General features: G+C 46.0%; 12 non-coding genes across 12 annotated transcripts; all 12 read left to right on the top strand.

Annotated features, from left to right (window-relative positions):
- The first annotated feature begins 6,332 nt into the window (after positions 1-6,332).
- Positions 6,333-6,406, top strand: TRNAN-GUU (transfer RNA asparagine (anticodon GUU)). The gene has a single exon. It is a non-coding gene; the product is annotated as a tRNA-Asn (tRNA).
- Positions 6,407-6,719: 313 nt separating this feature from the next.
- On the top strand, positions 6,720-6,791 carry TRNAW-CCA (transfer RNA tryptophan (anticodon CCA)). Its single transcript has one exon. It is a non-coding gene; the product is annotated as a tRNA-Trp (tRNA).
- A 1,795-nt stretch (positions 6,792-8,586) lies between these two features.
- On the top strand, positions 8,587-8,660 carry TRNAN-GUU (transfer RNA asparagine (anticodon GUU)). The gene has a single exon. It is a non-coding gene; the product is annotated as a tRNA-Asn (tRNA).
- Positions 8,661-8,973: 313 nt separating this feature from the next.
- On the top strand, positions 8,974-9,045 carry TRNAW-CCA (transfer RNA tryptophan (anticodon CCA)). Its single transcript has one exon. It is a non-coding gene; the product is annotated as a tRNA-Trp (tRNA).
- A 1,790-nt stretch (positions 9,046-10,835) lies between these two features.
- Positions 10,836-10,909, top strand: TRNAN-GUU (transfer RNA asparagine (anticodon GUU)). The gene has a single exon. It is a non-coding gene; the product is annotated as a tRNA-Asn (tRNA).
- A 2,175-nt stretch (positions 10,910-13,084) lies between these two features.
- TRNAN-GUU (transfer RNA asparagine (anticodon GUU)) lies at positions 13,085-13,158 on the top strand. Its single transcript has one exon. It is a non-coding gene; the product is annotated as a tRNA-Asn (tRNA).
- Positions 13,159-13,471: 313 nt separating this feature from the next.
- On the top strand, positions 13,472-13,543 carry TRNAW-CCA (transfer RNA tryptophan (anticodon CCA)). Its single transcript has one exon. It is a non-coding gene; the product is annotated as a tRNA-Trp (tRNA).
- Positions 13,544-17,930: 4,387 nt separating this feature from the next.
- Positions 17,931-18,002, top strand: TRNAW-CCA (transfer RNA tryptophan (anticodon CCA)). Its single transcript has one exon. It is a non-coding gene; the product is annotated as a tRNA-Trp (tRNA).
- A 1,790-nt stretch (positions 18,003-19,792) lies between these two features.
- TRNAN-GUU (transfer RNA asparagine (anticodon GUU)) lies at positions 19,793-19,866 on the top strand. The gene has a single exon. It is a non-coding gene; the product is annotated as a tRNA-Asn (tRNA).
- Positions 19,867-20,179: 313 nt separating this feature from the next.
- TRNAR-CCG (transfer RNA arginine (anticodon CCG)) lies at positions 20,180-20,251 on the top strand. Its single transcript has one exon. It is a non-coding gene; the product is annotated as a tRNA-Arg (tRNA).
- A 1,789-nt stretch (positions 20,252-22,040) lies between these two features.
- On the top strand, positions 22,041-22,114 carry TRNAN-GUU (transfer RNA asparagine (anticodon GUU)). The gene has a single exon. It is a non-coding gene; the product is annotated as a tRNA-Asn (tRNA).
- A 313-nt stretch (positions 22,115-22,427) lies between these two features.
- On the top strand, positions 22,428-22,499 carry TRNAW-CCA (transfer RNA tryptophan (anticodon CCA)). Its single transcript has one exon. It is a non-coding gene; the product is annotated as a tRNA-Trp (tRNA).
- Positions 22,500-24,587: the final 2,088 nt, after the last annotated feature.

Genomic DNA, 24,587 nt, shown 5'->3' with positions numbered 1-24,587 from the left:
GATGATTTTGGGGTTGGAAATTGGGTGGATACCTGGGGAAAAAGTTCTGCCCAGGATTTGGACAATTTCTGCCCTCCTGTGGGAAGTTGGGAGGGAAGTTCCCTGGGTTAGGTGCTTGGCTGGATCCCCCCCCTTGGGCTGGAGGAGTCCACACATAACCCAGGATGGGTCGATTTCCCTTGTAACGGGGACTTACATAATCAGGAGAGCGAGGGACCCCATTTGTGGGGCTGCCTCCTTGGCTCCCTGTCTGTGACTGAACCGAGGACCTCCTGGGCCTAGCATTATTAGGTGCAGGTAGGTTTTTAGGCCCCCCCATCTCCAAATCCAAAACGGGGGTGACCTTTACCTCTGCCACCTTGGCAGCAGCAGGGGTGCTGTTGGCTTTGGGGTTTTTCTGGGCATTACTTTTGCTATGTATCGGTTTCTGCACCTCATAGATCCGGGTAGCCTGTTCAATGACCCAGTCTAAAGATCTTTTCTCGTGAAAATCCCTCACGAGCTGGGTCATGATATATTTGGGCAAGGCGTGGAAAAACGTATTTATAAATTCTCTGCTATCCGTGCGCACCCTTCTTGTGGTCTGTGCAAAAGCACGCTTTAACTCCTGCACAAATTCTTGTGGGGCCTGATCCTCCCCACATTGCAAATTGTAGGCTGCCTTGCGAGCCTCTTGAGGATTTCTGTGAACAGAAAAATGTTTCAAGATGGCCGCCTTATAGGTGGACCATCTTAAATGATTTTGGTCCTCCAGCCCCGCAAAGAAACTGGAGTATTCCGGGGAGAAGGTCCACTTTACATATTGAATACAGCTTTGGCTGTCCTTCAAATGGAAAGTCTCCATCATTTGTTCAAACAACTCTAAGTGCTCCCAAACAGAATACTTAGCGTTCTTATGGTAAGGCGTGATGACGCTCCTGATCGCCTTAATCTGCTTTAAGGGGTCCTTAAGCAAGGCCCTTTTTGCCTTATTGGCCTTTTTGGTTCGGGTAACCCTTGTCCATTCGTCCTCGGACTCAGAGGCACTGCTCCCAGAGGTTCCCGTCTGTTCTTCCAGGTTTTCCCGGATTCTGCGAGCCTGGGAATGGCTGGCAGAATGTGGGGACCTGGTCTCCTGTGTCCTGCGCAGTTCAGAGGAGTCTTCAGATTCCTCCTTGCTGCCAGGATTTGATGGGTACCCCCTCCACTGACCTAACTGGGCAGAGGTTTTCATGATGCCCTTAATGGGCCTATTCTCCCGGGGTTCCCCACTGAATTGCACCATGCTTGGGTGCCCATGCCCAGATGCCCGCCCATCCATTCCTGAGTGGTACTGGCCTATGAGCCCCATACTTTTAGCTGGATAGTAATCTGCCATCCCTGTGGCCCTGTGCTCATGTGCGCCCGGGGACATGAGGGTGGTAGAGTCCAGGGACTGGGAGAGATGAAGGCCCCTGGTGTTAGGGCTCCTGAGGTTATGGTCAGGAGTCTCTCTTTCCCAGCGGACCTCATCTCTATCCGCCCCTGCTCCCTGTTGCAATGCAAGAGCCTGCATTTGTGCTTTCAGTTCCTCAGTCAAGGCCTTACTAGACTCTATCAGTCTCTCCTGCATCGCTACCTGTTGTTGGAGCCTATCATTGTGTTGACAGAGGGCCTCATTTTCCCTCTGTGCTTCCTGGTTGGTCCTGGAGAACTGGGCCGGTCTTTGCTGCAGGAGGTTTACCTCCTGAGTCCCATCCCTACCGGCCTGCTCCTTTATTGGCAGAACATCTTCCACCCTTCTGGTGTGCTCTACCAAGTTCTGGTTTTCTTTTTGGAGGTCACCCAGCCCCTGGAGGGCCAGGTGATTTTCTTCCATTTTCCTTTTTAAATGGCAGACTTCCTGGCCTATGGTGTCTCTTTCCTGACTGAGAGCCTGCATCTGTGCTGCCAGGTCGTCCCTTTGCCTTTGGAAGGCACCAGCTTTCTGGCGCTCCTGATCAAACTCTGCCTGGGTATCCAGGTCTTTCAGAATTAGTTTGTTGCTCTCTGCCTTCACTCTATCTAGGTGGCCTTGCAGGGTGACTACCTGCTCAGCACATACCCTGTTGAAGTCCAGTTGTTGCTCCAGCTTTTTCTGGCTTTGCAGTAGGGAGTCCAAACCTTCTTGGTGTTCCTTCTGCAAGGCCAGAAATCTGGTATCCTGTTCTGACTTTTCCTTTTGCAGCACATCCATATCCTCCTTTATTTTAGTGATGTACTGCCTGGTCTCATTTTCTGACTCCTGGCTCCTGTGCAGCCTTTGCTCAGAAGAGTCCAGATCAGATTGGGCCTTCTCTAACGCCATCTGTTGCCTTTTTGCCAGATCAGGGCCTTCAGCACATTTATTCTGTATGGCTCCCATATATAAATATAAATATGCCGCTATCCTAACAATCTTATTGTGTTCATCTTTGGCCTTAGGAGCCATATATAGTTCACTCAGGGCCACATGTAATGGACCCTGATCTCTCCATAAGTCTGACCCTGTTTCAGTGACCTGTCGCGTGATGGCCTGCAACCAGGCATCCTGGCCCTGCTCAGCCCATTCACCTCTCACAAATAGTTTATGTAAGAAGTGCTCTCTGGCTATTTTCATATCTACCAAGGTCGTCATTCTAGAGATTGGTCTCTGTCCTGACTTACAGAAGTTTGTATTTTATTTTTGCAGAACAGAACTTTTCTTGGAGTGTCCCTTTTGAGGAATGCTTCACAGCGTAATGCAGCGTGGTGATCCGACTGGATATGTGTATCTGGTCAGCTGGCACGCTGTATTAAGCTGCACAAGTGGTATTCTAACCCAAACGTCCGGCCGGAGCCCCCAATTTTGTAAGAGGATTCAATTCAGCACTACAGCCAAGTCAACGCCTAGTCTAGAATACTGAATGAAAACCCTTATTGATATATCTTTATGTCCAGTTCATGCGTTCTGGATGACTACCCCTATATAACACCCCTCTGTTGGAATCCCCCTGACCCCACTGAGCCAAGAAGTAGTTCTGTTTTGCAAGTTAAAAGGTTTAATTGATACTTTAAACAATATAGATATATATATCACAATTTATAATAAATTAATAATTGAATATCACACTTAATCTGATATGATAAAGATTAACAACGGAGAATCTGGCACTAGCACACTTCTTTATAATCACTAAGGAGTTGACATGAAATGGATAAGGTAGCACACTGGTAAATAGGGACAGAAGAATAATGTGGTAGAGAATGCTTTATAGATTTCGGAGGGATGCAATGTTGAATGAAATGCAGTAAAGAAAATAACTTGATAGGATTTCAGCAAAAGACAATGTAATCACTTTCTTAGACAATTCACCCCCCCTTTTATGCAATGCAAGGAAATGGAAGGAAGCACACAGTTCTCAGAAATGCAATTCAAACGTAATTCAGTTCACCCAGCAACTTAGACTACAGACGTTGAAAACACAGGCAAAATGCTTTTATATGTGCTGGCAATTAAGTGAAAAATATGCTAAATTTGCTTTTAATTCCCTCTAGAAGTTCAGGGTGAGTGGTATCTAGTTAATATTAGTCCAGGCTCACTTTAGCAAGGATCTAGGGTGTAACTAGCAGGTTAAACGAATTTTTAGCAACTGAAAGCAAGAAGCTTCTGTTTTCACACGTGGAGAAATTTGCAAATCGCGGCAAACTTCGCGAGTGCGTTTTTCACGATTACGGCAAAACTATATGCGGTTCTAGGTTCGTAGGAAAGCCACGATTCTCAGCTTTCAGGGGAAAGTTACTGCAAGTCTCTAGCACAAACGGTTGCGGAGATATGAGCGATTAAATAAAGGTCGTTTTTCAGATTTGAAATTTTAAAGTTCAAAAAGACAAGTGCAGCTTGCAACTAGAAAATGACAGGTGACAGTTAGGAGACAGTTCTACTTAGATTAAAATAGATTTGAATTATATTATTTTAACTAAGAGATTGGTTCTGCACAGTTTTCTAGGTACTCACACTATATTCTTGAGTGAAATGGGCCTCGCCATGGATCTGGTCAGGTTTTAGACGGGACTCTGGTCTCTGCACTTCACAGTGATCTGGGTCTGCTCTCTCTCTGGATTCTGAAGATTGAGGGATTTAAAGTCTGGATCTTTCTGCACAGCTTTCTCTGGAGATTGATGGAGGTAAAGTATGGATTTTCCCGGCAGAGCTTCCAGCTGCAAATGGATTGGAAAGTCTCTATCTGTCCTGTCTGTCTGCTTTTATGTGTTTAGAATGTGGGTGTGTTCTAGCATCACTGACCCTACCTCTCTCTCAGCTTCTAATTGGTCAAACTTCCATTTCTCATTTGATTGGGGGAGCTAAGTTGTGTCAGAGTGATGTCATTTTACAGCCTGCAGAAAGTCCACTCCTCCTGTCAACTTACACACAAATCTAGATTTGAACCCAAATACATATTTGCAGAGGTACATGTTGTTTTAAAATCATCTTCACCCATCATGCATTACAGGAGGTATACCCTGTTCAAACTCTGCTCTTCCTGGGGGCTTGCATTCAGAAATGGCACATATTTCACTTTTTAACTGATTTTGCAATTCAGGACATTGACCCAAATTTACACACATGTGCGCAAGGAGTATGGACATTAGTTGATGAAGTGTCTGATTTTTCACATGCACACATTTTGAGTAATATCCTCTTTTCCGCTAAAACCCCCCTGAACATGCCACCGGTTCGAAAAACCTCTTAAAATGTGGGCAGAAAAATCACAAGAATTATGGTATAATTTAAATAATTTTCACAAGTCCGTACTATGAGTTATTCATCTTTTTCTAAAACCATATTCTGGCTATAGAGGTGTGTCTTTTCAGGTCACATGGTACAGAAACCAGTCTTTCCAGTTTCTGCCAAGCTCAGAGACCCTGCCCCTCCCAGCTTCTGCCAAGAGGAAGCTCCATTTACGACTCCCGCCAATAAAACATTTGCCTGAGTCAGGAGAGGGCTTTGTTCAATTTCCTGCAGAGCCCAGGTAATTCAATCAGGGAAGTGTCATATCCCTTTTGGTGTGAGCAGCAAAAGGGCAGCTAGGCCTGGGAACACAGCTGTGACTCAAGTTTCACTCCTGATGGGGGTAGTTGCCAGGCAGAATTCAGTTCCTTAAGCCAAGTTTCAGATAAAATGTCACTTTTTGTTCCCCAGTTCCTGCATTCAAATAAAACTAAACATTTTTACATATGCAGCTAGAATGCTGATTCTAAGTTTAAAACTATGACATTTAAACAATTGCAACCTATGTGACACTCAAAAGTAGGTCACTCAGTCAATTTAAACATTTAGATTTTTTTTAGTGTCTTTCAGTCCAAATTTACTTAAACTGCTGAAATCCACAGCGCAGCCAGTCTTGTTATAAACCTTCAAGTCACTTCAGAATATAACTTTAGATTGTATCCACCTCTCAGTAAGTCTTTCTTTGGCCTGTTTTGGGTTCATTTATTCAGTTTTGCAAAAAGTAAAATCTGGTGTTGTTTTAAAATGCCGGCTTTTGGATAGTGGTGAGTACTGGTACTGCACCCCTTTTTGGGATTTAAGAAAATGAATTCTCCACAGTTATGGGTTTGCTTTTGGCAATCAGCATTGCCATTCCCAATGGTTTCAGACTACTGTGTGGGTAGTCCAATGGTGGTTTTAGGCAGTGTCCTTCTGTGCCCATAACATCGGCAAAAATGGGTGGCAGCCTATTCTTCATGCACTTCCCTGTGCATTTTCTGGGAAGCTCTGGCCATCATGATGTTTTCCATGTCAGTACTGCACAGTTTTGAGGTAGGGCTCGAATGCATGGGTAAATACATCCCACAGGGAGCAGTCTAATGCACTGCAGTGCTAAGAGAGGCATGCCTTTTTCAGAAAAAAGTTCAGGTTTTCTGCCAATCAGAAAAAAATAGCAATGCAATCAGGCCAAAGGCAGAACACACATGCCAGTGAGTCTCTGTGGCGCAATTGGTTAGCGCGTTCGGCTGTTAACCGAAAAGACGCTGCTGTTTTGGGCACAAAGACACAGAGTGTTCCACTCAGTAAACCTGAGTCATTTCTCCCGTGTTCTCTGGGTTCAGCCTACTGTCCCCTTTTAACACAAGTGCGCAACTGTGGCTTTCTCCTCATAGCAAGTTATGCCTACACAGAGGGCATTTGGTACACTGTTGATGGGCTCTGTCCTCTACTAAATCCCCTGTGTTTGTGGATTACGGGAGGTAGGGAAGTGCTTGATACCCTGATTTGCTGTGGGAAATAGAGCTATTTTAGAAATATTTTCAGGTTGCCTGGGGAGCATAAGGAAACAGCACACCAATCAGGCCCCAGTGTAAGCACTGCATGAGTCTCTGTGGCGCAATCGGTTAGCGCGTTCGGCTGTTAACCGAAAGGTTGGTGGTTCAAGCCCACCCAGGGACGATGCATTTTGGCTCAAAAATTCAGCATGACCAACTATGAACTTCTGTTTACCTCTCGCAGGTCTCGTCTGCTGACGTCCAAAAAATCCAATAAACTGCAAGCAATTCTTCTCGCTTGCTTTAGTTTTTCAAAACTTGCCATTCAATTCATAAACATCAAGACTTCATGGGAAGGGTTTGGCTGCATCGTGTACTGATGCACAGAAGGAAGCTATCCTAGCCAGTCTACTTAAAGAAGCAATGAGGCTCTGCAGGTGCATGTACGTCTCCTGCCTTTATTCTGTCATCAGACACACCAGGTGGACTGCCACAAGGACCTCGTGGCGCAATGGTAGCGCGTCTGACTCCAGATCAGAAGGTTGCGTGTTCTAATCACGTCAGGGTCAAATTTTCTTTTCCTACTCTGAAATACAAAATTGCTCTGCTCTTCAGTATCTCGTTATTTCAACCTGACTGCATCTTTGTGCTCTGGGCCTAGTTGTTCTGGCGTTTCGAATGTAAGCTTTGCAGCAGGGAAGTATCATATTGACAGACACCCATGAAGGAGATGGTCAACCTTTAAAGCAGGCCAATCTCTATGTTTTACTGGATGCAGCAGAAGTATTTCCTCTTTACCATCTCTTCAAGTGGGCCTGACTGATGTGCTGTTTTGTGCACGCTACGTGGGCTTTGTAAAGCATACCTCTGCCATTTGCATGGCCTCCTAGCGCTGTCAATATTTTCGTGTAATCGCTGAATGCTGCACTGTCCTGGGAACTCTAGGTGTGACTAAAGGATATATGCTGGGGCCCCGAAAGGGGGTCGGCAGTCTAGTGGCAATGCCCATCACTTTGTAGTTTGGGTTTGTGAGTTCAGGTACCGCTCTGGTGTCAGAAAACTGTAAGCGCCCTCCCAATCAACTGTCGGTCCTGGATTGTGAGGATTTCCCCTTATACTGGTCTCAGTAGACACATTTCCATTTTACTTTTTCACTCTCGCATTGCCTATTTCTCTCTCTCTCATAGATACATTATAGACAAGAGAGACATTGTCAGCGAGATGGTTGCACAGCACCTTCCCCCATTTCCCTAAGTGCATTGCATGGGGCTCTGGGAGGCGTGCACATTTGTCTGAAACACAAAGAACCACTGGCAATAAAAGGCGTAGGACCCCAGTTCGCATTTCTTAGAATTTGAGGAGGCACTCAGAGTTGTCTCGGGCGTGACTGTACCTTTCATAGGAGATGTGCTAATCCCCAAACCCTCTTCCTTTGTCCCAGTAATCTGTCCTAGGGCCTCTAGCAAGTTGTTTTCTGAAACAAAGCTTACCTGAACATCCTGTAAAATTGGTAACTTTTCAGTAGCAGTACAGTGCAGTATATAGCATTCCTGTTGCGCACAGCATCTAGATCCAAAAATTGCTTACTCTACCCCAGAAATTAGAATTCACCCAGTCACACAGAGGGATCTATAAAGATCATGGCAAGTAGTTAACATAAGCTACTTCCCCCAAGTTCTCTTGGTGCACTCTGCTGCCCTCTTTTAACAGAAGAATGTAACTGCAGGTCTTGCTTCTCAGCAAGGTACCTACATATAGAAACCTTGGTTTACTCTTGCTAAATCTGCTGGAATGTGTCTTCTATTGTGCCCAAGGTGGTTGTGTATTTGGGGACTCAGGGAAGCAAGGGAGCAGTCTAATGCACTGCAGTGCTAAGAGAGGCATGCCTTTTTCAGAAAAAAGTTCAGGTTTTCTGCCAATCAGAAAAAAATAGCAATGCAATCAGGCCAAAGGCAGAACACACATGCCAGTGAGTCTCTGTGGCACAATTGGTTAGCGCGTTCGGCTGTTAACCGAAAAGACGCTGCTGTTTTTGGCACAAAGACACAGAGTGTTCCACTCAGTAAACCTGAGTCATTTCACCTGTGTTCTCTGGGTTCAGCCTACTGTCCCCTTTTAACACAAGTGCGCAACTGTGGCTTTCTCCTCATAGCAAGTTATGCCTATACAGAGGACATTTGGTGCACTGTTGATGGGCTCTGTCCTCTACTAAATCCTCTGTGTTTGTGGATTAGGGGAGGTAGGGAAGTGCTTGATACCCTGATTTGCTGTGGGAAATAGAGCTATTTTAGAAATATTTTCAGGTTGCCTGGAAAGCATAAGCAAACAGCACACCAATCAGGCCCCAGTGTAAGCACTGCATGAGTCTCTGTGGCGCAATCGGTTAGCGCATTCGGCTGTTAACCGAAAGGTTGGTGGTTCAAACCCACCCAGGGACGATGCATTTCGGCTCAAAAATTCAGCATGACCAACTATGAATTTCTGTTTACCTCTCGCAGGTCTCGTCTGCTGACGTCCAAAAAATCCAATAAACTGTAAGCAATTCTTCTCGCTTGCTTTAGTTTTTCAAAACTTGCCATTCAATTCATAAACATCAAGACTTCATGGGAAGGGTTTGGCTGCAGCGTGTACTGATGCACAGAAGGAATCTATCCTAGCCAGTCTACTTAAAGAAGCAATGAGGCTCTGCAGGTCCATGTACGTCTCCTACCTTTATTCTGTCATCAGACACACCAGGTGGACTCCTGCAAGGACCTCGTGGCGCAATGGTAGCGTGTCTGACTCCAGATCAGAAGGTTGTGTGTTCAAATCACGTCGGGGTCATACTTCCTTTTCCCACTCTGAAATACAAAATTGCTCTTCAGTATCTCGTTATTTCAACCTGACTGCATCTTTGTGCTCTGGGCCTAGTTTTTCTGGCGTTTCGAATGTAAGCTTTGCAGCAGGGAAGTATCATATTGACAGACACCAATGAAGGACATGGTCAACCTTTAAAGCAGGCCAATCTCTATGTTTTACTGGATGCAGCAGAAGTATTTCCTCTTTACCATCTCTTCAAGTGGGCCTGACTGATGTGCTGTTTTGTGCACGCTACGTGGGCTTTGTAAAGCATACCTCTGCCATTTGCATGGCCTCCTAGCGCTGTCAATATTTTCGTGTAATCGCTGAATGCTGCACTGTCCTGGGAACTCTAGGTGTGACTAAAGGATATATGCTGGGGCCCCGAAAGGGGGTCGGCAGTCTAGTGGCAATGCCCATCACTTTGTAGTTTGGGTTTGTGAGTTCAGGTACCGCTCTGGTGTCAGAAAACTGTAAGCGCCCTCCCAATCAACTGTCGGTCCTGGATTGTGAGGATTTCCCCTTATACTGGTCTCAGTAGACACATTTCCATTTTACTTTTTCACTCTCGCATTGCCTATTTCTCTCTCTCTCATAGATACATTATAGACAAGAGAGACATTGTCAGCGAGAGGGTTGCACAGCACCTTCCCCCATTTCCCTAAGTGCATTGCATGGGGCTCTGGGAGGCGTGCACATTTGTCTGAAACACAAAGAACCACTGGCAATAAAAGGCGTAGGACCCCAGTTCGCATTTCTTAGAATTTGAGGAGGCACTCAGAGTTGTCTCGGGCGTGACTGTACCTTTCATAGGAGATGTGCTAATCCCCAAACCCTCTTCCTTTGTCCCAGTAATCTGTCCTAGGGCCTCTAGCAAGTTGTTTTCTGAAACAAAGCTTACCTGAACATCCTGTAAAATTGGTAACTTTTCAGTAGCAGTACAGTGCAGTATATAGCATTCCTGTTGCGCACAGCATCTAGATCCAAAAATTGCTTACTCTACCCCAGAAATTAGAATTCACCCAGTCAAACAGAGGGATCTATAAAGATCATGGCAAGTAGTTAACATAAGCTACTTCCCCCAAGTTCTCTTGGTGCACTCTGCTGCCCTCTTTTAACAGAAGAATGCAACTGCAGGCCTTGCTTCTCAGCAAGGTACCTACATATAGAAACCTTGGTGCACTCTTACTAAATCTGCTGGAATGTGTCTTCTATTGCGCCCAAGGTGGTTGTGTATTTGGGGACTCAGGGAAGCAAGGGAGCAGTCTAATGCACTGCAGTGCTAAGAGAGGCATGCCTTTTTCAGAAAAAAGTTCAGGTTTTCTGCCAATCAGAAAAAAATAGCAATGCAATCAGGCCAAAGGCAGAACACACATGCCAGTGAGTCTCTGTGGCACAATTGGTTAGCGCGTTCGGCTGTTAACTGAAAAGACGCTGCTGTTTTTGGCACAAAGACACAGAGTGTTCCACTCAGTAAACCTGAGTCATTTCACCTGTGTTCTCTGGGTTCAGCCTACTGTCCCCTTTTAACACAAGTGCGCAACTGTGGCTTTCTCCTCATAGCAAGTTATGCCTATACAGAGGACATTTGGTGCACTGTTGATGGGCTCTGTCCTCTACTAAATCCCCTGTGTTTGTGGATTAGGGGAGGTAGGGAAGTGCTTGATACCCTGATTTGCTGTGGGAAATAGAGCTATTTTAGAAATATTTTCAGGTTGCCTGGGAAGCATAAGCAAACAGCACACCAATCAGGCCCCAGTGTAAGCACTGCATGAGTCTCTGTGGCGCAATCGGTTAGCGCGTTCGGCTGTTAACCGAAAGGTTGGTGGTTCAAGCCCACCCAGGGACGATGCATTTTGGCTCAAAAATTCAGCATGACCAACTATGAACTTCTGTTTACCTCTCGCAGGTCTCGTCTGCTGACGTCCAAAAAATCCAATAAACTGTAAGCAATTCTTCTCGCTTGCTTTAGTTTTTCAAAACTTGCCATTCAATTCATAAACATCAAGACTTCATGGGAAGGGTTTGGCTGCAGCGTGTACTGATGCACAGAAGGAATCTATCCTAGCCAGTCTACTTAAAGAAGCAATGAGGCTCTGCAGGTCCATGTACGTCTCCTACCTTTATTCTGTCATCAGACACACCAGGTGGACTGCCGCAAGGACCTTGTGGCGCAATGGTAGCGCGTCTGACTCCAGATCAGAAAATTGTGTGTTTAAATCACGTCGGGGTCATACTTCCTTTTCCCACTCTGAAATACAAAATTGCTCTTCAGTATCTCGTTATTTCAACCTGACTGCATCTTTGTGCTCTGGGCCTAGTTGTTCTGGCGTTTCGAATGTAAGCTTTGCAGCAGGGAAGTATCATATTGACAGACACCCATGAAGGACATGGTCAACCTTTAAAGCAGGCCAATCTCTATGTTTTACTGGATGCAGCAGAAGTATTTCCTCTTTACCATCTCTTCAAGTGGGCCTGACTGATGTGCTGTTTTGTGCACGCTTCGTGGGCTTTGTAAAGCATACCTCTGCCATTTGCATGGCCTCCTAGCGCTGTCAATATTTTCGTGTAATCGCTGAATGCTGCACTGTCCTGGGAACTCTAGGTGTGACTAAAGGATATATGTTGGGGCCCCGAAAGGGGGTCGGCAGTCTAGTGGCAATGGGCATCACTTTGCAGTTTGGGTTTGTGAGTTCAGGTACCGGTCTGGTGTCGGAAACCTGTAAGCGCCCTCCCAATCAACTGTCGGTCCTGGATTGTGAGGATTTCCCCTTATACTGGTCTCAGTAGACACATTTCCATTTTACTTTTTCACTCTCGCATTGCCTATTTCTCTCTCTCTCATAGTTACATTATAGACAAGAGAGACATTGTCAGCGAGAGGGCTTCACAGCACCTTCCCCCCTTTCCCTAAGTGCATTGCAAGGGGCTCTGGGAGGCGTGCACATTTGTCTGAAACACAAAGATCCACTGGCAATAAAAAGCGTAGGTCCCTAGTTTGCATTTCTTAGAATTTGAGGTGACACTCAGAGTTGTCTCGGGCGTGACTGTACCTTTCATAGGAGATGTGCTAATCCCCAAACCCTCTTCCTTTGTCCCAGTAATCTGTCTTAGTGCCTCTTGCAAGTTGTTTTCTGAAACAAAGCTTACCTGAACATCCTGTAAAATTGGTAACTTTTCAGTAGCAGTACAGTGCAGTATATAGCATTCCTGTTGCGCACAGCATCTAGATCCAAAAATTGCTTACTCTACCCCAGAAATTAGAATTCACCCAGTCAAACAGAGGGATCTATAAAGAGCATGGCAAGTAGTTAACATAATCTACTTCCCCGAAGTTCTCTTGGTGCACTCTGCTGCCCTCTTTTAACAGAAGAATGCAACTGCAGGTCTTGCTTCTCAGCAAGGTACCTACATATAGAATCCTTGGTGCACTCTTGCTAAATCTGCTGGAATGTGTCTTCTATTGTGCCCAAGGTGGTTGTGTATTTGGGGACTCAGGGAAGCAAGGGAGCAGTCTAATGCACTGCAGTGCTAAGAGAGGCATGCCTTTTTCAGAAAAAAGTTCAGGTTTTCTGCCAATCAGAAATAAATAGCAATGCAATCAGGCCAAAGGCAGAACACACATGCCAGTGAGTCTCTGTGGCGCAATTGGTTAGCGCGTTCGGCTGTTAACCGAAAAGACGCTGCTGTTTTGGGCACAAAGACACAGAGTGTTCCACTCAGTAAACCTGAGCCATTTCTCCCGTGTTCTCTGGGTTCAGCCTACTGTCCCCTTTTAACACAAGTGCGCAACTGTGGCTTTCTCCTCATAGCAAGTTATGCCTACACAGAGGACATTTGGTGCACTGTTGATGGGCTCTGTCCTCTACTAAATCCCCTGTGTTTGTGGATTAGGGGAGGTAGGGAAGTGCTTGATACCCTGATTTGCTGTGGGAAATAGAGCTATTTTAGAAATATTTTCAGGTTGCCTGGGAAGCATAAGCAAACAGCACACCAATCAGGCCCCAGTGTAAGCACTGCATGAGTCTCTGTGGCGCAATCGGTTAGCGCGTTCGGCTGTTAACCGAAAGGTTGGTGGTTCAAGCCCACCCAGGGACGATGCATTTTGGCTCAAAAATTCAGCATGACCAACTATGAACTTCTGTTTACCTCTCGCAGGTCTCGTCTGCTGACGTCCAAAAAATCCAATAAACTGCAAGCAATTCTTCTCGCTTGCTTTAGTTTTTCAAAACTTGCCATTCAATTCATAAACATCAAGACTTCATGGGAAGGGTTTGGCTGCAGCGTGTACTGATGCACAGAAGGAAGCTATCCTAGCCAGTCTACTTAAAGAAGCAATGAGGCTCTGCAGGTGCATGTACGTCTTCTACCTTTATTCTGTCATCAGACACACCAGGTGGACTGCCACAAGGACCTTGTGGCGCAATGGTAGCGCGTCTGACTCCAGATCAGAAGGTTGCGTGTTCAAATCACGTCGGGGTCATATTTGCTTTTCCCACTCTGAAATACAAAATTGCTCTTCAGTATCTCGTTATTTCAACCTGACTGCATCTTTGTGCTCTGGGCCTAGTTGTTCTGGCGTTTCGAATGTAAGCTTTGCAGCAGGGAAGTATCATATTGACAGACACCCATGAAGGACATGGTCAACCTTTAAAGCAGGCCAATCTCTATGTTTTACTGGATGCAGCAGAAGTATTTCCTCTTTACCATCTCTTCAAGTGGGCCTGACTGATGTGCTGTTTTGTGCACGCTACGTGGGCTTTGTAAAGCATACCTCTGCCATTTGCATGGCCTCCTAGCGCTGTCAATATTTTCGTGTAATCGCTGAATGCTGCACTGTCCTGGGAACTCTAGGTGTGACTAAAGGATATATGCTGGGGCCCCGAAAGGGGGTCGGCAGTCTAGTGTCAATGCCCATTACTTTGCAGTTTGGGTTTGTGAGTTCAGGTACCGGTCTGGTGTCGGAAACCTGTAAGCGCCCTCCCAATCAACTGTCGGTCCTGGATTGCGAGGATTTCCCCTTATACTGGTCTCAGTAGACACATTTCCATTTTACTTTTTCACTCTCGCATTGCCTATTTCTCTCTCTCTCATAGATACATTATAGACAAGAGAGACATTGTCAGCGAGAGGGCTTCACAGCACCTTCCCCCATTTCCCTAAGTGCATTGCAAGGGGCTCTGGGAGGCGTGCACATTTGTCTGAAACACAAAGATCCACTGGCAATAAAAAGCGTAGGTCCCTAGTTTGCATTTCTTAGAATTTGAGGTGACACTCAGAGTTGTCTCGGGCGTGACTGTACCTTTCATAGTGCTAATCCCCAAACCCTCTTCCTTTGTCCCAGTAATCTGTCTTAGTGCCTCTAGCAAGTTGTTTTCTGAAACAAAGCTTACCTGAACATCCTGTAAAATTGGTAACTTTTCAGTAGCAGTACAGTGCAGTATATAGCATTCTTGTTGCGCACAGCATATAGATCCAAAAATTGCTTACTCTACCCCAGAAATTAGAATTCACCCAGTCAAACAGAGGGATCTATAAAGAGCATGGCAAGTAGTTAACATAAGCTACTTCCCCCAAGTTCTCTTGGTGCACTCTGCTGCCCTCTTTTAACAGAAGAATGCAACTGCAGGTCTTGCTTCTCAGCAAGGTACCTACATATAGAAACCTTGGTGCACTCTTGCTAAATCTGCTGGAATGCGTCTTCTATTGTGCCCAAGGTGGTTGTGTATTTGGGGACTCAGGGAAGCAAGGGAGCAGTCTAATGCACTGCAGTGCTAAGAGAGGCATGCCTTTTTCAGAAAAAAGTTCAGGTTTCTGCCAATCAGAAAAAAATAGCAATGCAATCAGGCCAAAGGCAGAACACACATGCCAGTGAGTCTCTGTGGCGCAATTGGTTAGCGCGTTCGGCTGTTAACCGAAAAGACGCTGCTGTTTTGGGCACAAAGACACAGAGTGTTCCACTCGGTAAACCTGAGTCATTTCTCCCGTGTTCTCTGGGTTCAGCCTACTGTCCCCTTTTAACACAAGTGCGCAACTGTGGCTTTCTCCTCATAGCAAGTTATGCCTACACAGAGGGCATTTGGTGCACTGTTGATGGGCTCTGTCCTCTACTAAATCCCCTGTGTTTGTGGATTACGGGAGGTAGGGAAGTGCTTGATACCCTGATTTGCTCTGGGAAATAGAGCTATTTTAGAAATATTTTCAGGTTGCCTGGGGAGCATAAGCAAACAGCACACCAATCAGGCCCCAGTGTAAGCACTGCATGACTCTCTGTGGCGCAATCGGTTAGCGCGTTCGGCTGTTAACCGAAAGGTTGGTGGTTCAAGCCCACCCAGGGACGATGCATTTTGGCTCAAAAATTCAGCATGACCAACTATGAACTTCTGTTTACCTCTCGCAGGTCTCGTCTGCTGACGTCCAAAAAATCCAATAAACTGCAAGCAATTCTTCTCGCTTGCTTTAGTTTTTCAAAACTTGCCATTCAATTCATAAACATCAAGACTTCATGGGAAGGGTTTGGCTGCAGCGTGTACTGATGCACAGAAGGAAGCTATCCTAGCCAGTCTACCTAAAGAAGCAATGAGGCTCTGCAGGTGCATGTACGTCTCCTGCCTTTATTCTGTCATCAGACACACCAGGTGGACTACCTCAAGGACCTCGTGGTACAATTGTAGCGCGTCTGACTCCAGATCAGAAGGTTGCGTGTTCAAATCACGTCGGGGTCATATTTGCTTTTCCCACTCTGAAATACAAAATTGCTCTTCAGTATCTCGTTATTTCAACCTGACTGCATCTTTGTGCTCTGGGCCTAGTTGTTCTGGCGTTTCGAATGTAAGCTTTGCAGCAGGGAAGTATCATATTGACAGACACCCATGAAGGAGATGGTCAACCTTTAAAGCAGGCCAATCTCTATGTTTTACTGGATGCAGCAGAAGTATTTCCTCTTTACCATCTCTTCAAGTGGGCCTGACAGATGTGCTGTTTTGTGTACGCTACGTGGGCTTTGTAAAGCATACCTCTGCCATTTGCATGGCCTCCTAGCGCTGTCAATATTTTCGTGTAATCGCTGAATGCTGCACTGTCCTGGGAACTCTAGGTGTGACTAAAGGATATATGCTGGGGCCCCGAAAGGGGGTCGGCAGTCTAGTGGCAATGCCCATCACTTTGTAGTTTGGGTTTGTGAGTTCAGGTACCGCTCTGGTGTCAGAAAACTGTAAGCGCCCTCCCAATCAACTGTCGGTCCTGGATTGTGAGGATTTCCCCTTATACTGGTCTCAGTAGACACATTTCCATTTTACTTTTTCACTCTCGCATTGCCTATTTCTCTCTCTCTCATAGATACATTATAGACAAGAGAGACATTGTCAGCGAGAGGGTTGCACAGCACCTTCCCCCATTTCCCTAAGTGCATTGCATGGGGCTCTGGGAGGGGTGCACATTTGTCTGAAACACAAAGAACCACTGGCAATAAAAGGCGTAGGACCCCAGTTCGCATTTCTTAGAATTTGAGGAGGCACTCAGAGTTGTCTCGGGCGTGACTGTACCTTTCATAGGAGATGTGCTAATCCCCAAACCCTCTTCCTTTGTCCCAGTAATCTGTCCTAGGGCCTCTAGCAAGTTGTTTTCTGAAACAAAGCTTACCTGAACATCCTGTAAAATTGGTAACTTTTCAGTAGCAGTACAGTGCAGTATATAGCATTCCTGTTGCGCACAGCATCTAGATCCAAAAATTGCTTACTCTACCCCAGAAATTAGAATTCACCCAGTCAAACAGAGGGATCTATAAAGATCATGGCAAGTAGTTAACATAAGCTACTTCCCCCAAGTTCTCTTGGTGCACTCTGCTGCCCTCTTTTAACAGAAGAATGCAACTGCAGGTCTTGCTTCTCAGCAAGGTACCTACATATAGAAGCCTTGGTGCACTCTTGCTAAATCTGCTGGAATGTGTCTTCTATTGTGCCCAAGGTGGTTGTGTATTTGGGGACTCAGGGAAGCAAGGGAGCAGTCTAATGCACTGCAGTGCTAAGAGAGGCATGCCTTTTTCAGAAAAAAGTTCAGGTTTTCTGCCAATCAGAAAAAAATAGCAATGCAATCAGGCCAAAGGCAGAACACACATGCCAGTGAGTCTCTGTGGCACAATTGGTTAGCGCGTTCGGCTGTTAACCGAAAAGACGCTGCTGTTTTTGGCACAAAGACACAGAGTGTTCCACTCAGTAAACCTGAGTCATTTCTCCCGTGTTCTCTGGGTTCAGCCTACTGTCCCCTTTTAACACAAGTGCGCAACTGTGGCTTTCTCCTCATAGCAAGTTATGCCTACACAGAGGACATTTGGTGCACTGTTGATGGGCTCTGTCCTCTACTAAATCCCCTGTGTTTGTGGATTAGGGGAGGTAGGGAAGTGCTTGATACCCTGATTTGCTGTGGGAAATAGAGCTATTTTAGAAATATTTTCAGGGTGCCTGGGAAGCATAAGCAAACAGCACACCAATCAGGCCCCAGTGTAAGCATTGCATGAGTCTCTGTGGCGCAATCGGTGGTTCAAGCCCACCCAGGGACGATGCATTTTGGCTCAAAAATTCAGCATGACCAACTATGAACTTCTGTTTACCTCTCGCAGGTCTCATCTGCTGACGTCCAAAAAATCCAATAAACTGTAAGCAATTCTTCTCGCTTGCTTTAGTTTTTCAAAACTTGCCATTCAATTCATAAACATCAAGACTTCATGGGAAGGGTTTGGCTGCAGCGTGTACTGATGCACAGAAGGAAGCTATTCTAGCCAGTCTACCTAAAGAAGCAATGAGGCTCTGCAGGTGCATGTACGTCTCCTACCTTTATTCTGTCATCAGACACACCAGGTGGACTGCCACAAGGACCTCGTGGCGCAATGGTAGCGCGTCTGACTCCAGATCAGAAGGTTGTGTGTTCAAATCACAACGGGGTCATACGTGCTTTTCCCACTCTGAAATACAAAATTGCTCTTCAGTATCTCGTTATTTCAACCTGACTGCATCTTTGTGCTCTGGGCCTAGTTGTTCTGGCGTTTCGAATGTAAGCTTTGCAGCAGGGAAGTATCATATTGACAGACACCCATGAAGGACATGGTCAACCTTTAAAGCAGGCCAATCTCTATGTTTTACTGGATGCAGCAGAAGTATTTCCTCTTTACCATCTCTTCAAGTGGGCCTGACTGATGTGCTGTTTTGTGCACGCTACTTGGGCTTTGTAAAGCATACCTCTGCCATTTGCATGGCCTCCTAGCGCTGTCAATATTTTCGTGTAATCGCTGAATGCTGCACTGTCCTGGGAACTCTAGGTGTGACTAAAGGATATATGCTGGGGCCCCGAAAGGGGGTCGGCAGTCTAGTGGCAATGCCCATCACTTTGCAGTTTGGGTTTGTGAGTTCAGGTACCGGTCTGGTGTCGGAAACCTGTAAGCGCCCTCCCAATCAACTGTCGGTCCTGGATTGTGAGGATTTCCCCTTATACTGGTCTCAGTAGACACATTTCCATTTTACTTTTTCACTCTCGCATTGCCTATTTCTCGCTCTCTCATAGATACATTATAGACAAGAGAGACATTGTCAGCGAGAGGGTTTGACAGCACCTTCCCCCATTTCCCTAAGTGCATTGCAAGGGGCTCTGGGAGGCGTGCACATTTGTCTGAAACACAAAGATCCACTGGCAATAAAAAGCGTAGGTCCCTAGTTTGCATTTCTTAGAATTTGAGGTGACACTCAGAGTTGTCTCGGGCGTGACTGTACCTTTCATAGGAGATGTGCTAATCCCCAAACCCTCTTCCTTTGTCCCAGTAATCTGTCTTAGTGCCTCTAGCAAGTTGTTTTCTGAAACAAAGCTTACCTGAACATCCTGTAAAATTGGTAACTTTTCAGTAGCAGTACAGTGCAGTATATAGCATTCCTGTTGCGCACAGCATCTAGATCCAAAAATTGCTTACTCTACCCCAGAAATTAGAATTCACCCAGTCAAACAGAGGGATCTATAAAGAGCATGGCAAGTAGTTAACATAAGCTACTTCCCCCAAGTTCTCTTGGTGCACTCTGCTGCCCTCTTTTAACAGAAGAATGCAACTGCAGGTCTTGCTTCTCAGCAAGGTACCTACATATAGAAACCTTGGTGCACTCTTGCTAAATCTGCTGGAATGTGTCTTCTATTGTGCCCAGGGTGGTTGTGTATTTGGGGATTCAGGGAAGCAAGGGAGCAGTCTAATGCACTGCAGTGCTAAGAGAGGCATGCCTTTTTCAGAAAAAAGTTCAGGTTTTCTGCCAATCAGAAAAAAATAGCAATGCAATCAGGCCAAAGGCAGAACACACATGCCAGTGAGTCTCTGTGGCGCAATTGGTTAGCGCGTTCGGCTGTTAACCGAAAAGACGCTGCTGTTTTTGGCACAAAGACACAGAGTGTTCCACTCAGTAAACCTGAGTCATTTCTCCCGTGTTCTCTGGGTTCAGCCTACTGTCCCCTTTTAACACAAGTGCGCAACTGTGGCTTTCTCCTCATAGCAAGTTATGCCTATACAGAGGACATTTGGTGCACTGTTGATGGGCTCTGTCCTCTACTAAATCCCCTGTGTTTGTGGATTAGCGGAGGTAGGGAAGTGCTTGATACCCTGATTTGCTGTGGGAAAAAGAGCTATTTTAGAAATATTTTCAGGTTGCCTGGGAAGCATAAGCAAACAGCACACCAATCAGGCCCCTGTGTAAGGACTGCATGAGTCTCTGTGGCGCAATCGGTTAGCGCGTTTGGCTGTTAACCGAAAGGTTGGTGGTTCAAGCCCACCCAGGGACTGTGCATTTTGGCCCAAAAATTCAGCGTGACCAACTATGGACTTCTGTTTACCTCACGCAGGTCTCGTCTGCTGACGTCCAAAAAATCCAAAAAACTGCAAGCAATTCTTCTCGCTTGCTTTAGTTTTTCAAAACTTGCCATTCAATTCATAAACATCAAGACTTCATGGGAAGGGTTTGGCTGCAGCGTGTACTGATGCACAGAAGGAAGCTATCCTAGCCAGTCTACTTAAAGAAGCAATGAGGCTCTGCAGGTGCATGTACGTCTCCTACCTTTATTCTGTCATCAGACACACCAGGTGGATTGCCACAAGGACCTCGTGGCGCAATGGTAGCGCGTCTGACTCCGGATCTGAAGGTTGTGTGTTCAAATCACAACGGGGTCATACTTGCTTTTCCCACTCTGAAATACAAAATTGCTCTTCAGTATCTCGTTATTTCAACCTGACTGCATCTTTGTGCTCTGGGCCTAGTTGTTCTGGCGTTTCGAATGTAAGCTTTGCAGCAGGGAAGTATCATATTGACAGACACCCATGAAGGACATGGTCAACCTTTAAAGCAGGCCAATCTCTATGTTTTACTGGATGCAGCAGAAGTATTTCCTCTTTACCATCTCTTCAAGTGGGCCTGACTGATGTGCTGTTTTGTGCACGCTACGTGGGCTTTGTAAAGCATACCTCTGCCATTTGCATGGCCTCCTAGCGCTGTCAATATTTTCGTGTAATCGCTGAATGCTGCACTGTCCTGGGAACTCTAGGTGTGACTAAAGGATATATGCTGGGGCCCCAAAAGGGGGTCGGCAGTCTAGTGGCAATGCCCATCACTTTGTAGTTTGGGTTTGTGAGTTCAGGTACCGGTCTGGTGTCAGAAAACTGTAAGCGCCCTCCCAATCAACTGTCGGTCCTGGATTGTGAGGATTTCCCCTTATACTGGTCTCAGTAGACACATTTCCATTTTACTTTTTCACTCTCGCATTGCCTATTTCTCTCTCTCTCATAGATACATTATAGACAAGAGAGACATTGTCAGCGAGAGGGTTGCACAGCACCTTCCCCCATTTCCCTAAGTGCATTGCATGGGGCTCTGGGAGGGGTGCACATTTGTCTGAAACACAAAGAACCACTGGCAATAAAAGGCGTAGGACCCCAGTTCGCATTTCTTAGAATTTGAGGAGGCACTCAGAGTTGTCTCGGGCGTGACTGTACCTTTCATAGGAGATGTGCTAATCCCCAAACCCTCTTCCTTTGTCCCAGTAATCTGTCCTAGGGCCTCTAGCAAGTTGTTTTCTGAAACAAAGCTTACCTGAACATCCTGTAAAATTGGTAACTTTTCAGTAGCAGTACAGTGCAGTATATAGCATTCCTGTGCGCACAGCATCTAGATCCAAAAATTGCTTACTCTACCCCAGAAATTAGAATTCACCCAGTCAAACAGAGGGATCTATAAAGATCATGGCAAGTAGTTAACATAAGCTACTTCCCCCAAGTTCTCTTGGTGCACTCTGCTGCCCTCTTTTAACAGAAGAATGCAACTGCAGGTCTTGCTTCTCAGCAAGGTACCTACATATAGAAGCCTTGGTGCACTCTTGCTAAATCTGCTGGAATGTGTCTTCTATTGTGCCCAAGGTGGTTGTGTATTTGGGGACTCAGGGAAGCAAGGGAGCAGTCTAATGGACTGCAGTGCTAAGAGAGGCATGCCTTTTTCAGAAAAAAGTTCAGGTTTTCTGCCAATCAGAAAAAAATAGCAATGCAATCAGGCCAAAGGCAGAACACACATGCCAGTGAGTCTCTGTGGCACAATTGGTTAGCGCGTTCGGCTGTTAACCGAAAAGACGCTGCTGTTTTTGGCACAAAGACACAGAGTGTTCCACTCAGTAAACCTGAGTCATTTCTCCCGTGTTCTCTGGGTTCAGCCTACTGTCCCCTTTTAACACAAGTGCGCAACTGTGGCTTTCTCCTCATAGCAAGTTATGCCTACACAGAGGACATTTGGTGCACTGTTGATGGGCTCTGTCCTCTACTAAATCCCCTGTGTTTGTGGATTAGGGGAGGTAGGGAAGTGCTTGATACCCTGATTTGCTGTGGGAAATAGAGCTATTTTAGAAATATTTTCAGGTTGCCTGGGAAGCATAAGCAAACAGCACACCAATCAGGCCCCAGTGTAAGCACTGCATGAGTCTCTGTGGCGCAATTGGTTAGCGCGTTCGGCTGTTAACCGAAAGGATGGTGGTTCAAGCCCACCCAGGGACGATGCATTTTGGCTCAAAAATTCAGCATGACCAACTATGAACTTCTGTTTACCTCTCGCAGGTCTCGTCTGCTGACGTCCAAAAAATCCAATAAACTGTAAGCAATTCTTCTCGCTTGCTTTAGTTTTTCAAAACTTGCCATTCAATTCATAAACATCAAGACTTCATGGGAAGGGTTTGGCTGCAGCGTGTACTGATGCACAGAAGGAAGCTATCCTAGCCAGTCTACTTAAAGAAGCAATGAGGCTCTGAAGGTGCATGTACGTCTCCTACCTTTATTCTGTCATCAGACACACCAGGTGGACTGCCACAAGGACCTCGTGGCGCAATGGTAGCGCGTCTGACTCCAGATCAGAAGGTTGCCTGTTCAAATCACGTCGGGGTCATATTTGCTTTTCCCACTCTGAAATACAAAATTGCTCTTCAGTATCTCGTTATTTCAACCTGACTGCATCTTTGTGCTCTGGGCCTAGTTGTTCTGGCGTTTCGAATGTAAGCTTTGCAGCAGGGAAGTATCATATTGACAGACACCCATGAAGGACATGGTCAACCTTTAAAGCAGGCCAATCTCTATGTTTTACTGGATGCAGCAGAAGTATTTCCTCTTTACCATCTCTTCAAGTGGGCCTGACTGATGTGCTGTTTTGTGCACGCTACGTGGGCTTTGTAAAACATACCTCTGCCATTTGCATGGCCTCCTAGCGCTGTCAAAATTTTCGTGTAATCGCTGAATGCTGCACTGTCCTGGGAACTCTAGGTGTGACTAAAGGATATATGTTGGGGCCCCGAAAGGGGGTCGGCAGTCTAGTGGCAATGGGCATCACTTTGCAGTTTGGGTTTGTGAGTTCAGGTACCGGTCTGGTGTCGGAAACCTGTAAGCGCCCTCCCAATCAACTGTCGGTCCTGGATTGTGAGGATTTCCCCTTATACTGGTCTCAGTAGACACATTTCCATTTTACTTTTTCACTCTCGCATTGCCTATTTCTCTCTCTCTCATAGATACATTATAGACAAGAGAGACATTGTCAGCGAGAGGGTTGCACAGCACCTTCCCCCATTTCCCTAAGTGCATTGCATGGGGCTCTGGGAGGCGTGCACATTTGTCTGAAACACAAAGATCCACTGGCAATAAAAAGTGTAGGACCCCAGTTCGCATTTCTTAGAATTTGAGGTGACACTCAGAGTTGTCTCGGGCGTGACTGTACCTTTCATAGGAGATGTGCTAATCCCCAAACCCTCTTCCTTTGTCCCAGTAATCTGTCCTAGGGCCTCTAGCAAGTTGTTTTCTGAAACAAAGCTTACCTGAACATCCTGTAAAATTGGTAACTTTTCAGTAGCAGTACAGTGCAGTATGTAGCATTCCTGTTGCGCACAGCATCTAGATCCAAAAATGGCTTACTCTACCCCAGAAATTAGAATTCACCCAGTCAAACAGAGGGATCTATAAAGATCATGGCAAGTAGTTAACATAAGCTACTTCCCCCAAGTTCTCTTGGTGCACTCTGCTGCCCTCTTTTAACAGAAGAATGCAACTGCAGGTCTTGCTTCTCAGCAAGGTACCTACATATAGAAACCTTGGTGCACTCTTGCTAAATCTGCTGGAATGTGTCTTCTATTGTGCCCAAGGTGGTTGTGTATTTGGGGACTCAGGGAAGCAAGGGAGCAGTCTAATGCACTGCAGTGCTAAGAGAGGCATGCCTTTTTCAGAAAAAAGTTCAGGTTTTCTGCCAATCAGAAATAAATAGCAATGCAATCAGGCCAAAGGCAGAACACACATGCCAGTGAGTCTCTGTGGCACAATTGGTTAGCGCGTTCGGCTGTTAACCGAAAAGACGCTGCTGTTTTTGGCACAAAGAAAAAGAGTGTTCCACTCAGTAAACCTGAGTCATTTCTCCCGTGTTCTCTGGGTTCAGCCTACTGTCCCCTTTTAACACAAGTGCGCAACTGTGGCTTTCTCCTCATAGCAAGTTATGCCTACACAGAGGGCATTTGGTGCACTGTTGATGGGCTCTGTCCTCTACTAAATCCCCTGTGTTTGTGGATTACGGGAGGTAGGGAAGTGCTTGATACCCTGATTTGCTGTGGGAAATAGAGCTATTTAAGAAATATTTTCAGGTTGCCTGGGGAGCATAAGCAAACAGCACACCAATCAGGCCCCAGTGTAAGCACTGCATGAGTCTCTGTGCCGCAATCGGTTAGCGCGTTCGGCCGTTAACCGAAAGGTTGGTGGTTCAAGCCCACCCAGGGACGATGCATTTTGGCTCAAAAATTCAGCATGACCAACTATGAACTTCTGTTTACCTCTCGCTGGTCTCGACTGCTGACGTCCAAAAAATCCAATAAACTGCAAGCAATTCTTCTCGCTTGCTTTAGTTTTTCAAAACTTGCCATTCAATTCATAAACATCAAGACTTCATGGGAAGGGTTTGGCTGCAGCGTGTACTGATGCACAGAAGGAAGCTATCCTAGCCAGT

This window comes from Ambystoma mexicanum, chromosome 11, assembly GCF_040938575.1.
Source record: "Ambystoma mexicanum isolate Mex_15411 chromosome 11, UKY_AmexF1_1, whole genome shotgun sequence".
NCBI lineage: Eukaryota > Metazoa > Chordata > Amphibia > Caudata > Ambystomatidae > Ambystoma > Ambystoma mexicanum.
Note: the sequence above shows the minus strand (reverse complement) of the source record. Positions and strands in the feature narration are given on the sequence as shown.